An 18,357-nucleotide genomic window follows, 5' to 3' on the forward strand; every position below is an offset into this window, starting at 1 on the left:
TGGAATGTAACCTTTTCCAGTGCACTGTTTTAGTAATCAACAATAAGAACGGTATAAAATATCACTATTTATTGGAATCTAGGAATCAAAGATAAAATTGGTGTGCTTTAACATTCCAACATTCTACCATTCATAAATCGAGCAAATTAAATGGAAATATTTGACTTTTTTGTAAACAAAATTGTTTGTTTGCTACTATGGATAGTGCCAGAGGCATTACTCTAAACGTGCTTATATTGTATTGTACAACAAACACTGATTAGCAAAACTGGGTCTTCTCTAATATGCATCAATGCTAAAAAGAAATCAAAATGGTACGACTAGTTACTTTAATATTTTTTTAAAAACAATTTTCAACAAATTAGTTATCATGTTTCTAAACGAATTTCTGAAACATATAACACTTAAGGCTTCATTAATGATGTTTAAGAGTAGGACATGCCTAGTGTCAAATTTGACATAACTAAAACATTGTGGAAAGTTATGTATGTTGAGCAGAACAGACGCCATTAAGTGTTGGTAAACTACAAAAAAGCTACATTGCTTTGTAGAAATGATTTGTTTTCTTGTCATTCACAAAAAATATCCTGTCTTGACCATAGCTTAAATTTTTGTTGCTGGAAAACCCTTTAGCGGATCCGAAAATGGTTGTACGGGGATATAACAAAAAGACAACGCAGTCCGTCGGAAATGCTGTGCACAATGTTAAATTGTTATAAATCGTGGTAGAATGCAAAGTTATTAACCAGTGACTCATTAGTCTTCGGCAATAGTCGAAGGGTGTCCTTTGATTTCAGTCATTTTCGGAAGCTGACATAACATTCCGTTAATAATCATCTTAAATGTATTTTCATTTTCATAAGATTATTTATTCAAGTAAATCAAATTGTTTTTCAAGCCATTTAGATAATTGTCGAAAAAGGTTATTGGACTGGGATTTCAACCCACAATAAGTAGGCTTCATCATTTTGTTATGATATAATTATATTAAAGTTATAGCTTAAACAGACATTAATAACGATGACAAAAAGTAAAAAAAAAACAATCATTCAGTATCAAATATCCATAAATAAGTATACGGATTAGGGTGCTAGGTTAATAATTTTTCATAAAACAGAAAACAAATATCAATTTATAACAAAGATTCAAATTCCATTTTGCGCGGACCGGCTTCTAAGATCTTCTCAAATTTTGCTGTCAAAACTTCTGTTGATTTCAACAATTCTACGGTTAAAAATTGTAAATAAAAATCATGCGCTGTCTAGGAAATGACTTAATCGAGATATGAATTATATGGTGACCTGTCGGTTGCATATTGAATACATTGTTTGAACGCTTAAATAAGAAAACTAACTGGGTTCGTGGAAAAATAAATAATCGTTTTTGCGTCAAATAAAGTTAGGTGCAACTTATAGTACATTTTTTTACTTGTCAAAAAAGATTGGGTGCGAACGCACCCAACGCACCCCCCCCCCCCCCTGGCTACGGGTATTGTCTCTAAGTTAATCATATATCAGGGATTTAGTAGTGAACACCTATTCATGCCCTACTTCTTTCTCCAAATGATAAAGCCAGAACAATAGTTTAAAGTTTACAACATGCCTTCGAATCAACTATGATATTTTTTAAGAGAATACGTACAGCCCTACATGAAACGGTTATTTTGTATACTGTAACCTTCACGATAGACGCTTGTTAGAAATTCAATATAAATTTGTAAAATGCAGCATTCGTTTTGTATTGGCCATGGACAGTGTTTGCAGAGGCCAATATTCAATATTTATACGTAATTTTAGTACTCTATTGTTGGTTGTTACCCTAGTTTCGGTCTTTGTTGCGCAGATTACAGCTCGTGCATAGCACGCGCATTTTGTGTAGTTTTATGCGTGAAGATGAATAAAAGCACACCTGGGCGATCTAGATGGATTTGTTATAATTGCTCGTTACAAACAATGACACGGTGCCTATACCACGTGACTTTTTAAGATCTGTGTGGGGAGTAAAGTGTCAACAAAATTTATGCGCGACGAAGGTAAGATTTGTATGGATAACTTTTTAAATATGTCACCATTTTCAATGGGATAAACTGAAGGCCCGCTCATTCATGAGAGCTTTCTATAGGTATCATGCTTTTATAAAACGAATAAGTATTTTTTCAGTAAAGTGCAACCGCGCGTTTGAACGGTTAGAAAAAGGTAGGATCAGTGTGGGGACATTATTTTATTATGACGCAGAAACATCACCTCTGGTGAAATTAAGCAATAAACTTTATGGGCGGAGCTTACACTATATCATTTTGCATTCATTTTCAGGTTTCTGTTATGTTTTTACGAAACACAATTCAAGAAAAATATTCTTACAGTAATATGATCTGTGTGGTATACGTTTTCAGAAGGATCTGTGTGGTATACTGTTTTTAAGTTTTTCAGTTCTATTCAGTTGTTTTTATTAAAAAAACGCTTATCAAAAATGTATTTGAAACTGGATTTTTAAATGCGATAGTAAGTAAAACACATAATGGCTATACACTACGCTTGCACCGCTTGCTGAACTTATACATAACTATGATATACAGGCATGCTATACAATCCCCATCATAATATTAAAATCTTACAACGGAGCATCTTAAATCGATGACAATCCCATGCCTTCCATAAATAAGTGTACACGTTATGTTATTGTATTAAATTCCATTTTTATGTGAAGTAATGTATTTATATATATTATTTTAAATATTATATTTGCTTTAAGGTATGGTCCAATGCTCAGCTCCGACTGCGGAAAAATGTTGAAGACCAGAGCTGGATTTATGCGCCACATTATTTGACACGCTAACTCTGGAAACTATTACTGCTGTGGGAAAGCATTTCAGGTAAGATTAAATACCTTAGAAATAGTTACATTTGTATACAGTTATACTAACAAAACAGATGAATGGATTTTCGAGAAACAATACAGATATACAATATATCTCATCTCTCAGGTTATCATATATTTTGAAACATCTCAATAATCGTCAAATCGTTGGTAATTTAAAACATAACGAACGCGTGTCCCCTGATACTAACATTTTTGAAATAGCGTTCCTTACGCATTGAAATGTCACGTATAAAAAAAGCTTTTTTTTCTTCTCAGGATGCCTACAATCTTAGAGGGCTTCTAAGAACGAAGGACCCAAATGTCACATGTGTGTACAGTGCGGCAGGAGCTTTGCGGACAAGTACCTACTCGTGGCTCAAGAGAAAAGTGCAAAAAAGAGGGACTGGCGAAATGTTACCGCTGTGGGTTTGCAGTTAGGAGTGAGAATGACCTCAAATAGCACGACAAGACCCACATGTCTGACAAGTGTTACAGGTGTTAGGAGTGTTTCAAAACGTACAGACGCAAAACAAACCTCTCTCAACACGTGAGGACTTCACATAAATCCGTGAATACTGATTAAAAAGCAGAATAGTTTACAGTTAGTCTGTGTAACTTGAATATCGTTTTACGTTATTTTATTCGTTGTTTTATTTTTAGATTTACTTTTCAAAATGATTCTTAAGTAATCCGAATTTGATTAGTTTGTTTTGTCTTTCGTTAAGTTCGTTTGTGTGTTTCTTTTGAAGTCTTGTCAAATATTTGTGCAATAATTTGGATTTACGTTATTCATTAATATATCGCATATGTGATTTGTATTATCGAATCTGTGATTCTTTTTTAACTATAACTTGATTAAAGTTTTGCGATGTTTTTTCGTTGATTTCAATTTTAAATACCGCTGTCAAAAGCTAGTTCGATAATCATAAGCACGTAGGGTTTCTAATAGTAGTAATTTTCACGATTGCTTTACATACTGAACAACCTGCTTATACTTATTCTAGTCCGTGGTAATTGACAGTAAACAATGTATGATATGAGGTTGTGTATACAATACAATACTCCTTAATTAATTCGAAATACGTCTTGACATTCTTCACAGCTGCATCCCACCACAACACAAGAGTCGTACATATATAATCATTTAATATAACAATTAACGCTAAGGATAAGCATACACTTGTTACATTGAATGCAACGACATAATTTATAACATGACATTATACAAACACTTGGCGAATGATTGTCAATATCTATACTATGTTATAAACTAATGCAACAATATGAATTCCATATATGAAAATAACACACATAAACACACACACACTATATATATATATACATATATATATATATATATATATATATATATATATATATATATATATATATATATATATATTATATATATATGTATATTATACTATAATCATTATTTTGTTTTCAGTAAATCATTACGGTTACCTTCGACTTTAAATAACAATAAAATAGAAAATAATGTCGAAAATGTAACATTTTTTGTCGTTTAAAGTTTCTTCACAATGATGCATGTCACTTTGAGCCACGAGTAGGTACTTGTCCGCAAAGCTCCTGCCGCACTGTACACACATATGACATTTGGGTCCTTCGTTCTTAGAAGCCCTCTAAGATTGTAGGCATCCTGAGAAGAAAAAAAGCTATTTTTATCACGTGACATTTCAATGCGTAAGGAACGCTATTTCAAAAATGTTAGTATCAGAGGACACGCGTTCGTTATGTTTTAAATTACCAACGATTTGACGATTATTGAGATGTTTCAAAATATATGATAACCTGAGAGATGAGATATATTGTATATCTGTATTGTTTCACGAAAATCCGTTCATCTGTTTTGTTAGTATAACTGTATAAAAATGTAACTATTTTTAAGGTATTTAATCTTACCTGAAATGCTTTACCACAGCATAATAGTTTCCAGAGTTAACGTGTCAAATAATGTGGCGCAATAATCCAGCTCTGGTCTTCAACATTTTTCCGCAGTCGTATCATTGGACCATACCTTAAAGCAAATATAATATTTAAAATAATATATAGAATACATTACTTCAACTGAAAATGGAATTTAATACAATAACATAACGTGTACACTTATTTATGGAAGGCATGGGATTGTCATCGATTTAAGATGCTCCGTTGTAAGATTTTAATATTATGATGGGGATTGTATAGCATGCCTGTATATCATAGTTATGTATAAGTTCAGCAAGCGGTGCAAGCGTAGTGTATAGCCATTATGTGTTTTACTTACTATCGCATTTAAAAATCCAGTTTTAAATACATTTTTGATAAGCGTTTTTTTTAATAAAAACAACTGAATAGAACTGAAAAACTTAAAAACAGTATACCACACAGATCCGTCTAAACACGTATACCACACAGATCATATTACTGTAAGAATATTTTTCTTGAATTTTGTTTCGTAAATATATAACAGAAACCTGAAAATGAATGCAAAATGATATAGTGTAAGCTCCGTCCATAAAGTTTATTGCTTAATTTCACCAGAGGTGATGTTTCTGTGTCAAAATAAAATAATGTCCCCACACTGATCCTACCTTTTTCTAACCGTTCAAACGCGCGGTTGCACTTTACTGAAAAAATACTTATTCGTTTTATAAAATCATGATACCTATAGAAAGCTCTCATGCATGAGCGGGCTCTACACTTTATCCCATTGAAATGTGTGACATATTAAAAAAGTTATCCTTAAAATCTTACCTTCGTCGCGCTTTTGTTGACATTTTATTCCCCACACAGATCTTTAAAAATTAAGTGGTATAGGCACCGTGAATGATATATACAGTCAATAATCCTGTGTTGGATTGTATGCGTACATACGCAAATCTCTTATAGGGACGTGGAAAATATCTGCGTACAGGCGCAGATATTCCTCCGGCGGATTATTTGCGTCTGTAGATATAGACAATCCCAGAAATTGATAACTCCCGGATTACCGCCCCTGAATACTCGCGCGCGCCTCCAAAACGGTACTGAAGAAAACAACAGGGACATATATGTTTGTATAGGTCCCGAACAAAACAAGAAGGCGAAACGATTTTATCAAATATATTTGAAGATTTAAAAAGTTTCTGTTATCGATCTGATAATAACAAAATAGTTCGTGTTTTTTTTTAAATATCAGTTATTACGTAATTAGAAGAAATAAGTTTCATCTGCATTCAATTAAGAGTAATAAAACTCAGCATGAACAGGACCCTGTTTGTATAGGTCCCTGGCGAGAATAAGGTCTTGATTGTCATTAAACATGTTATTTAAAGGTGACACGTGATATTTTATCTTAATTACGTTATATACACATTTGCAGAAATGTGGTGTCACGGGCATACCCATAAACGCTTTAAATTCACAATTGGGACATCGCCTCCAATTCAGCGGATTCGTTCGCTCCTTTATCGCTGATGTTTTTTTTTCTAGACCTTTATCTTGCTGAAATTAATCATACATAATAAACGAAGAAAAAAAATCACTTATTTTTTTCGTGGTTTTATTTTGTAATCGTAAATTTAGACTTTATAACGAAAATTAAATAAAGACATACGTTTAGGAAATCTAGAGAACACACTTGGAACTATTCAAGTTTATTTAAGGCTCCATATTTTTCATGTTGAACATGTTGTCAAATAATGATGAGTAATTGGGTGAAATATTTGGGTTTTCTTTATGTTCAAAATATTGACAAAAGATTAAATATTTGGATCTGGTGTGTGTTTAACAACAAAGGGGTTACAATGCTGTTGACACAAGCCTTAGGCTGTATTTGCATTATTTATTATTTGTACCACAACGCTCATTAACGTGTGCATACTTGAATAGTGACTTCTCCAGATTGTAATTCAGCCTATTAGAAACAAACACACATAGAACACTGACCAATGGGATTCATAACTGAGTTTCACGGGCCGGATGTTAGAGGGAAACAAGACAGTTAGCGTTAAGACTTGGAGGTGTACGGATCGAGAAAGATACGATCATGTAGCTATCAGACTGTATTTGTATAACCGAAAATATTAAGTATGTTAGACATTAAATTGGACTAGAAACTGATACATGGTGTTGTTGAATATTTTATCCTGTATTATGCAGAGAAATTAACATAAATAGAGAGGGACCGAATTATGCTGGTCACGGCACCATTTAACGTCCTGTGTCACGTAATCGTTCATAGTTCATAGACGACACATAGTTACTAACAATGTTCATTACGCTTAAATTACCGGTATGTAGCCTATCATTCGATATCTCGTCATGCGCGAATTGCCAAGATGACGAGTTTTGCATTAACTCCCATTTTCTCGTGCCGCGCATGGGACAATTCGGTCCCTCTCGATTTATGTTAATTTCTCTGCATAATACAGGATAAAATATTCAACAACACCATGTATCAGTTTCTAGTCCAATTTAATGTCTAACATACTTAATATTTTCGGTTATACAAATACAGTCTGATAGCTACATGATCGTATCTTTCTCGATCCGTACACCTCCAAGTCTAAACGCTAACTGTCTTGTTTCCCTCTAACATCCGGCCCGTGAAACTCAGTTATGAATCCCATTGGTCAGTGTTCTATGTGTGTTTGTTTCTAATTGGCTGAATTACAATCTGGAGAAGTCACTATTCAAGTATGCACACGTTAATGAGCGTTGTGGTACAAATAATAAATAATGCAAATACAGCCTAAGGCTTGTGTCAACAGATTTGTAACCCCTTTGTTGTTAAACACACACCAGATCCAAATATTTAATCTTTTGTCAATATTTCGTACATAAAGAAAACCCAAATATTTCACCCAATTTCTCATCATTATTTGACACAGTTATCGTGAATTTAGATGTTATTAAGAAAATTTAATAAATAATGAAATCAGTTTAGAAAATATTGAGAACAGCCCAAAACAGTTTATTTCAGACTATAAACTTTGATATTACATGTTAAACGTTATTTCAATAATAATATAAGAAAGTTATAGGCAAAAGCTGATATGTCCTTTTCAATAAAAAAAAATTATGCCATGTCCTGACGTCTTGCACAGTTTTGCAAATGAATAGCTCCGGTACTTGTTCATTTAGAATCACAAAATTCATTATCGGCTAGTGATTTTTGTATTAGCTTGAGAGCGATTTTTAAATAAAAGAAATTGCTAAAAAGCACCTTAGTTTTAGACTCAACCAGATACATACTTTTAATTAAAAAAGTTTGCCTCTACCTGAAATCTTACAGAGGTTTGCTAATAAATATTTCTGGATCAATTTTATAATCACAAACTTCATTTTGGCTATAGATTTTTATATAACCTTTAAAATGACACTTAATAACGAAATGGAAAATGTTTAGACAAACAAATATATGTACTATTCAATAAAAAAAGTCGGCCTCTTTCTTGAATCTTACAAAGTTTCTTATTGAGTACCTCCGGAACTATAAAAGTACGGCATTTAATAAGAAATAATACAGGCTTAAACAAAGGCAGATATCTACTTTTCAATAAAATTGTCTACCTATCGTCCTGAAATCTTTCAAAGTTTTGCCAATTAATATCTCCGGCACTATTTACGCTCAAATCACAACGTTTACTTCGGACTTAGATAGTTCTATAACCTTTATAATTTTCATTGAATAATTTTATTCCATAAAGAAATACTTAAATTTTATACAAAGGCATTACCGAAGGTATGCTTAAAAAGCAAACTCGGCCTTAAACAGTACGTGTTGTCACTGAATTTTGTTGCAGAGACACATATTTTATAAATCTATCGTGTATATTTCTTATTTAACTTATATTGATTAACGATGTGATACATATGACACTTGGTTTCATGTTTCAATTGTTTTCAATCCTACTGTGCGAAGTCATAAAGTACTGTTTATTGGAATAAAGCGGGAGTTTTCTATGATTACGCTGTAATCTGCCAAATTCTTCAGTACCGTCAGGATCAGCGGGTCACGTGATTGCCAATATGGCGGCGGTCAATTTATCGATTCTACAGTAAATAATCCTGCTGGTGTAGTGCGTTCAGTTACAGCGAACGTTCGCTATAGTTTGCGAACGGTCGCGAACGTTCGCTATTGAACGCTCGGTTCGCAGCGAACGTTCGCGAACCGAAGCGAACCCTCTCGGGAGGTAGGTCGCTATAGTTCGCTAGCGAAACCAAGATGGCGGACATATAAGTTGTCGTTGTTGTTCAGTGTAACTTCGATATTTTTTTGCATTTTTTTTGTAGTACATAAAATGAATTGAATTAAAAACAAAGTGTATAGGAGGTTTTGGGGATTCCGATAATGACGTCAAGTTTGCGCATGCTAAAATTTTGGCCGTCAACACTGCGGCCATTCTGTTATTGTTTGCGTTTGATGAACCGCATCGTGATAAAGTTTCAATCATATTCGCGACCCTTTTTAAGAACAACAAAATACTGAGAAATTGAAATTCTTTCAGATTAAATAGAATCCAATGAACGAACACAAATAAGGACGAAAACAAATAACAAATTGATTGATTTTATGCAATCAACATAAAGAAACTGATTTGAACCTATATATGTGTGTAAAAACTTACCTTGTTACAGATTAACTAAATCCTCTTGATACATGTAAATGTTTTATTTAATTGTTCACACCCATTTTGACACTCTTTCAGCATTTTAACCACCCAGTCTTTAATTGCCCCTTTGTTCATTACAAACCGATTATCTCGATATGATCGGATACTGTCCAGACAATTACTAAGAAAACAGGGTGTCATAAACCCTTGGCTTTTATGCGTACATACGCAAATCTCTAATAGGAATGTGGAAAATTTCTGCGTACATGCGCAGATATTCCTCAGGTGGATTATTTGCGACTGCAAATATATGCAGTAAATAATCCGGTGGTGGATTTTATGAGTACATAGGACATTTTTTTACCATAATTCAACAACGGTCAGTTGCAGAGTTATGGTTCTTCCATGCAACACACCGTCTACTATTGGGTAATATGCGCGTGCAATTACAGGAATATTGCCTTATGCGTAACAAAGCTACAGAGCGGAAGATATTTTTTCATAAAATAACCATACAAGGGGAAATAATTCAACAACGGACAGTAAAAGAGTTTTGGTTCTTGCACGCGACACACCGTCTACTATTAGATAAAAAATACATCTTGCTTAGGAGAATAGAATTCTGTATACGATAGAAAAAAATGGTTTTAAAAATGAAATTAAGTAAGAAATGAATTTGTACGAAAATATCGCGCGGTCCTAACGCAGAAAACTGATGCTACGGTCTTGGCGATTATGCTTTTGTTTAGATACCGGCCATTTAATTTCCTTTGTCATGATTATTATATTTTTTATGGAATATATTGAAATATTTTGTTCACGAAATATATCAATAAAGCTAATTATTAATGAAGCTTAATAAATTAACGATTTCAGCTCTTGTTTATAACACAGACAGAGTGTTAATTTTATGACGAGACAGCGGACCCTCTTGATATTTTTCGGCCGGAATTTTCAAGAATCTTTAAATAATTTTAATTAATAGATAATTTAAGGTAAACAACCTTTCATATAATTATACATAATAAACTCTTTGAAAATAAACAACAAACGATGAATGTTTTGACACCCATTTAATTTGAAGTATGCAAAGCCGAAACATATCATAACGGTCCGCTATATACGCTGACTCATCATAAAATAAACATCCTGTCTGTGTTATAAACATATCATAACGGTCCGCTATATACGCTGACTCATCATAAAATAAACATCCTGTCTGTGTTATAAACATATCATAACGGTCCGCTATATACGCTGACTCATCATAAAATAAACATCCTGTCTGTGTTATAAACATATCATAACGGTCCGCTATATACGCTGACTCATCATAAAATAAACATCCTGTCTGTGTTATAAACATATCATAACGGTCCGCTATATACGCTGACTCATCATAAAATAAACATCCTGTCTGTGTTATAAACAAGAGCTCTAATCGTTAATTTATTAAGCTTCATTAATAATTAGCTTAATTGATATGTTTCTAGAACACATTATTTCAATTTATTCCATAAAAAATATAATAATTATGTCAAAGGAAATTAAATGGCCGGTATCTAAACATCTTCCGTCTTCATTCCTTACTTATTTTCATTTTTAAACCATTTTTTCTATCGTATACAGAATTCTATTCTCCTTAGCAAGATGTAATTTTTAAAACTGAACTCCAAATATAAGCGCTACAAATCGGTATAAAGTACGAACATGTCAACCTCGATTCTAAAACTCCAAACGTTCGGAGCGTTATGACCGCGCGCTACTTTCGTACAAATTCATTCCTTATTTACTTTCATTTTTAAACCCTTTTTTTCTATCGTATACAGAATTCTATTATTCAAAGCAAGACGTAGTTTTAATCAAAGCGCTGAAGGCACTGAAGATGTTCGCTATTGCATAATTTAACACGCAATTCATTTTTCAAAATCAATCGCAAGTTTGAAATGAACACACGCCATTCAACTTTAAAAAGTGTGTGTCATAGCGCACGGGTCGAGTTTTGTGTGCACTTTTTATCATCCTTATTATTTCATAGAAATAACTAAGACAAAATAAAAACAGCATGCTTTTTTGGAAGTTCTGAAAGCAAAGAAAGTATGATGAAAATGGTAATGAGAACTTAATATAAAGAAAATTTGCAGTCACCATCATATTAAAGGAATATTTTTTCTAATATCAAATGACTATCTCACCAAGAATATAAATTCATAATGAAAGTTCCGTGTACAAAACTTTTGATTTTTGACACCATATACCAATTCAAAATATACAATAATCTTCGTATCTTGGAGGAATAAAAGTATATAAACATTGCTGTTTATGCTTTACTTGTTACCCGAGCAGTTCACACGGTGTCAACAACGCTAACATAAACATAGGTATAGAGCACTAATGCGCTTTTAGGCGAAGCTGTTTCAGTTTTCATCTTAGTGACTTTAACATAACGCCAACAGACACGCATGAATATTTTCGAATATTTAATAAGCTGATTCGAGATACAACTTCTGAATTTTTGCTACATCACTGCGTATGTGCTCAATTCAAAGGATGTAGCACTGTTCAGTGTAAGGAATTCCGGACTACTCTCTGTATGCTCAAACGACACAAATTGTGGCCCTGTTACAATTACGCGTTACAATCCATCTCGCAGAATTTCAATTTCGCCTCCAAGATGAGAAAACAATCATTAGCGAAATAGTATAGTGTCACGATAAGAGAAAATCGTTTAATTATCATACCACAATGTTTGCCGTACTTGGTCAGCACGTCTGGAAATCATTCCTTAATGCGTCGATAGGCTGCCATTATTAACAGGTTTGCTATTTTGAATTCAATTTTGTATCAAAAAGCATTGTTTTTAAATGTGGGATTTTCAATTCGCAATGAGATTTGTAATGACCCTCGTCATGCGAAAATGGGTCTTATTCCATATGCGCCCATCATATAAATAGCCCACTCAGCTATCCCTCCTTCTGGTAAGGAGAAACATAACATATTGAGTGATTTTATAGCGAACAGCGTCGCCTATGGCCTGACTGCGCAAGAGCACATGTTGGGTTTAACAAACGCTTGCCGAAACGCATAAGACCCATTTTCGCATGACGGCGCTATTGACGTGTGATTTAAATGTGACGAAAGAAAACTGCGTTTAAATCAAATATAAACATACGATATATTTCGATAATGAAGAAAGATACTCATAACAAGGCATATGAGGACACATATGAAGTGCTCTCCCGTAGTATATTTTTTATTTACTCACACTAATGTGTGGTTTGACAATGCTAACACACATTTCATGCGGTGAATATGCAGCTTACAAGTGAAAAACACAACACAATAGTTTAACTTTTGTTTAATTGTATTCAATTATTTAGAAAAGTAAATTGCTAACTTTATTTCAAAGTCGGCGTATACGCCGACTACATTTTTAAAAGACATGTATTGTTATAAATACATTTAATATAATATATTTAGTTGTTTTCGGTTTTAGCGATTATAAAGCATTTTCGAGGTTGCCTTTAGTATGCCTGAGTAATTGATGAACTCATATCCAACTGTCAATGTATTGAGAACTGTGAATATAAACAAGCTAACCCTTCTACTAAGCTTCTACTATTGCGTTGCTAGCACCCGTAAATACAAAAGATCGCCGCTATGTGTTGAGAACCAAGAACGCTTTCCAGAAATACCCGATGTAGTAACTTCAACGACGTTATGAAACAGGTCATTCGTATTATTATTATAAATTATTTGTTATATTCGGGTTAAGCGATTATGATTTTTTTTTAGTCTATCGTATCGCTGAAGTTATTGTTGAACTTATGTTCAACGTTTTATAAATTGAGAATATAAATAAGCGTCAACTTTTTCCCAAATCTCTCAATTTACGACCTGTACTACGTCATTGAGTTGTATGTGAGAGCGTAACCTATTGCGTTGTTATCGCCCGTAAACTTTCCTTTGTTTATCGACAGGCGCATCTAATAATAGCCTCATATCATGAATGCCAAAACACCCGCGAAAAAGAACTACGTGACCAAATAGGACGCTAAACGCAAATACCATGCGACTAATTATGTAATAACGCTCCGCAATTCCTCTGAAGCCGGGGCCTTGTGATTGCTTTTACGTAAAGAATTGACCTCTAACTGAAGTAATCAAAGGAAGCGCAGCACCTAATTGACCCATTCCTTCTATGTGCGAAGGCAGATTGAATTTTACTAATGTATGGATTGCCTATTATAACACACATTATAATGCGGTAAATATGCGACTAAAAGTAAAAAACACTATAATTAAACTTTTGTTTTTAATTAAGTTATTTAGAAACCAAAATTCCAAACCTTATTTCAAAACAGCAAGACTACATTTTTTAGAGAATATTCTTGTTATATTTAAATGTTTTTTAACAGTTTCAGCGATAATGAATCATTTTTATGTTGTCTATCGTATCCCGGTAATAATTGTTGAACTCGTGGTCAACGTGTTATTAATTGAGACCTGTGAATATAAACAAGCGTAACCTTATACTAGTGCGTAATTCTCACCCGGACTCCCCTTTGTTTATCGCCAGCCTCAGATTTATGAATGAGATGAGCGAAAATACTACGTCACGCAGACGCAGCAGAAAGTGGACTATTTTAATCATTCATAAACAATCTCCTCCGCGACACGTGCTATACGATCATTTTTTTTATATTCTTTTCTATAAAACACCATTCGAAACTATTGCATTTAACACGATATTAATATAATGTTTCCATTTGTGAATAAACATAATTGGAGAACTCAAACCTCTTGCATAAATTATACAACTCTTTCTTCGCGCGTAGTGTAAGCGGGAATTGACCAGTCGCCAAATTATCGATCGCTCCGCCCACATAGTCACGTGGTCTAGTGATTAGAAAACTCCGACAAACAGATCGCAATTATAGCGGATTACGTGAGGGAAATTCTATATCTGTAATGATGTATTATGCTCTTTTCTATAAAATAAATTATTAAAGCCGCACACTAAACTAAACTGCTTGTAAAACGTTAATACAATTAAAAAAACTTTAGAGAGAAATGGCGTAATCAAAATAAATGAGTTAACGGCAGACTGACTATCAGAAACGTTTCTTATACATATTATATAGGGAGGTGATGAAAAATCCGTCGTAAAAATGAGCATTTATTTCATTTTGATTTTGAACTTGTATTCAACCGTCTGACAGTGAACCCGGTGGCTATTCATATATAATTTTGAAAGTATTTTTTATTAAATTCAAATGACATATCCATATCATTATGGGTTTTTTGTTTATTAAAAATGTTTAGATCTTTGTTTTATTGTGTTATTTTTAAAAAGACACCGATTTTTTTTATTTAGATATAAATTAAATTTTTATTGTAACCATAATTTAATACAGGCCTGATTTCGTGGTTTCATTAACAGATAGTCTAATATGCATTTTATTACATTTATGTTTAATGCGAACCTGTTACATTTCACTATCAAAAAATGAAATGTTGGTATTACGGTGCTGTTCACGAACATTCGAATTGAATACATTTAGCATATTATGCATTTGCTTATTTATAACAAGATGGCCCTTATATGTTAATTGCAATTTTCACATTTCACCAGTGACAATGTATGTTGTATTAGAAATGTTGTTGTTGTAATATAAGCCGTACATTTTACACTTGAAGTCGCTTTAAGCTGGCTAAGCCGCGTTGAAATCACATTTTTGTTGTTTTTACTTTAGTTAAAACAATATTTAAGTTAACAATTTATAATGATTTCCCTTGTTTATGATCCACAGAAAATAAATATATAATTGGAAATCATTTAAGTAATTAAATAGTTTTATTTTCTTGTGTACAGTACCTAACAATGCCTTAATGTTCCTTCATTCTGAGATCCACGCAACATACTGTTATTTATTAATCATCGACAATTACGCTGAGATTAATAAGCACGTGTTGCAATTATTATGTTGCCCAAACTGCTTAAAAATATTGTGCATCAAACGGTATAACACGTTTTATAGAACACACACCTGGTGTGGTTAAACTATTTATTGTGTTTGTTTTCTCATTACTCGTTCATATGTTCAAGAAAAAAAGATAAAATAATAACCTTTTATAAAGTATATATAGCACCTACAATTTTGAATAATGATCGAACAGTAATGATCATGCATTTGATATAAAATCTGTGTAAACTCTTAAAATTTACGTTCATTCCATATGTACAACACGCTTTGTTTGTCGGACAAAATGGCGGCCAGATAAGCGTTGCTGATGGGTGTGTGAAAAATCGATATCTGATTGGCTGATCGACAAAATGTGGGCGGAGTTGGCGACTGGTCCATTGGGCTAATCATACCCAGGCCGTATCGACCTGAATTTTACATCAAGCACATTAGACGGTCGCTAAAGCGACCATCTAAAAACTGAACTCCAAATATAAACACTACAAATCTGTATAAAGTACGATCATGTTTACCGTAAATATAGATTATAAAACGGTATGATATTTGCAAAAGTTAAAATTATAACTCGCCGGGCTGCCCAAATTAGAAGTAAAACTTCATATATATTTATATATCTGAAAACTACGAAACGTAGACTTTCTAATGATATATAATTTGTCAAAATCGGCCGAGAAATAAAGTAACATTAGAAAAAAGACGTTAGTGGGTACCTCAAAATGTATAACCTCGGCGCTTGGATGTACGCTAATCGATAGCTACTGGTCACGTGACAAAGTATCGACAACGTTAAACGCGCGGGCGGTAAAACATACAATGTTTATTTCTCGTGTACGTTTTAACTTGCTATAAATCCATTAATAAAAACGGAAATATACTAAAAGTTATATTTTTTTGAAAGAGGAATTAATAAGCAACAAGATAACGTATACACCAATAAAATCGGATGATAAGTTTTTTGCATAAAATTGAATTTACTACAGTAAGGGTCAAATACTCGATTCAACTCCTGTCAATATACGCTCGATCCGTGATAAGAACGATTACTTCTTAAATGTGTAAGAATTGTGCAAGAACACCTTTTGTAGATTTGAAAATATTTATTAAAAAAAGCCCATCTCCCCTCTATGCCGCCGTGAAAGGGTTTAAACCTTTCAATAAAACAATATGATTCCATATCGTGCAAATGTGTATGAACTTTAGTACTTCACACAGTTACGACACACTTATTGTTCATGGACAAATATAGTGGGAGTCATTGAATGTGTACTCAACGCAGTCTAACAAAGTCATTTTCGAAATTGGTGAGCCTTTAATCATATTTGGCGAATTATTTCATGTATTATTTCAGATGTCATCGTCCAATGGAGATCACCTTCATGCGAAGAGTGCGGTGTTGCTTTATCTTGCGCATCTCTTTCCAGCGGCGCATGTAGCTTCATAATGGGTCCACCTACGGTGCGGAAAATACATTAAATTTTAAAAATTCACTGCAGCGTCACACCCGTTCCCACACCGATAGTCCAACAGTTTGTAGTAAGTGTGGGAAGGTTTCTTTACGAGGTATTGGTTAAATGAACATGAAAATGAGCTTCATTTAGGCCATGCATTGAAGCTTTCGTGTAAACTGTGTGCGAAGCCATGTCAGGCAAGATACACTCTTCAAAAACATTTAAGTAGGAGAAGGAAAGAATGCATGTGCAACATACACAAACACGTTTAAGACAGGATGCCTGTTGAAACAGCATATGGATAAACACGATGCTCCGAAAGTGTCCTGCCACGTCTGTGCTAAAATGTATGAACAATCATACAAAGGATTGTTCTGTGGGGATGTTTCAAGAGTAATTATTATACCCTTTGTTGGAAAAATACAACTTTTGCCACTCTGCCACTCTTATAATTTTGTTGTTTGAAATGTTTGTATTAAAGATGAGTATTGTGTTAGTTGTTGGTTTAATTGTCGAAATTCATTTTGAACCAAAATCACGATGTTTCCTTTAATTAATTTGAGCTTTATCGTCGTTCTAATGTCTGTTGACATTTCGGTATCTTTTTCGTTCACGCAAATGTGTTTGACCAAATATCCTTAATTAGGAGCAAAATATCTTGAACGTTTAATGGCACGAAGGTTTTATCATGAAATCTGAATTTCAGCATGTTCCATAATTTATCGAAACCATTATAACCTGTTTCACAGATGTAAAAATGAAAACACGTTTGATTATTAAATAAACATTAATTTCGGTAATCAGAAAATCAATACAGTCATGTTGAGTTATTTTCCTTGAATGATCTGAAACGTACAGTAAAGGATTGCATTGTATTACATGTTCTAGGTCACAACTTTGACCGTTTTACACACCCATGCTAATATACATTTGGAAACATGGATTTTAGAAATTTAGATATCACAGTTGATTTAAAAAAAGTTTTTTTGTCATCTTAAATTATATTCCATACTAAGAATCGACATTCTGGCAATGAGTGTTTGTGTGTTTTTGTATACGTGAAGTTGTTTGTTGAATATTTCCCGTATGAATATACTAATTATATACTGTATGATTTTGTTATTTTTCTCTGATTATAACACATTGTGTTTGTATTTCGACTTACATATTCATTGTTAATATATTTGAAAATATTTGTTGTTGGAATTCATGCCATGGCTTTATAGTTATACAGTATGGATTTTGGTTGATATTTTTACAGGCACGAATTTTAAGTGTCAGTTTAGTTTAATATAAGTGACATATACCATAATAAAGTAATATAATTTTCAAGTCGTGTATAGTTCGCATGGAGCCCGAGATGTCCTTCCTCGTTTCAGCATGATACGCAATTTTCCAATTTAAGATTAATAATATAAATTGGTATGCTTAGGGTTCACATCCGGGATTTTTCATGATTTTAAC

At 33.3% G+C, this 18,357-nt stretch overlaps 1 protein-coding gene and 2 long non-coding RNA genes across 3 annotated transcripts in view; 2 read left to right on the top strand and 1 right to left on the bottom strand.

Moving 5' to 3' along the window:
* The window catches only part of LOC127839041 (E3 ubiquitin-protein ligase LRSAM1-like), a 58,042-nt gene extending 56,159 nt beyond the window's left edge, over positions 1 to 1,883 (bottom strand). Inside the window, exon 1 of the mRNA XM_052367192.1 lies at positions 1,818 to 1,883. The gene's annotated coding sequence lies outside the window, so the exon portion shown is untranslated. The remainder of the gene's footprint in view (positions 1 to 1,817) is intronic.
* Positions 12 to 18,225, top strand: LOC127839048 (uncharacterized). The gene is made up of 2 exons (XR_008030127.1): positions 12 to 51; positions 16,794 to 18,225. It is a non-coding gene; the product is annotated as an uncharacterized LOC127839048 (long non-coding RNA).
* Positions 1,694 to 3,718, top strand: LOC127839046 (uncharacterized). The gene is made up of 3 exons (XR_008030125.1): positions 1,694 to 2,032; positions 2,752 to 2,872; positions 3,136 to 3,718. It is a non-coding gene; the product is annotated as an uncharacterized LOC127839046 (long non-coding RNA).
* Positions 18,226 to 18,357: the final 132 nt, after the last annotated feature.

This window comes from Dreissena polymorpha, chromosome 7, assembly GCF_020536995.1.
Source record: "Dreissena polymorpha isolate Duluth1 chromosome 7, UMN_Dpol_1.0, whole genome shotgun sequence".
Lineage (NCBI taxonomy): Eukaryota > Metazoa > Mollusca > Bivalvia > Myida > Dreissenidae > Dreissena > Dreissena polymorpha.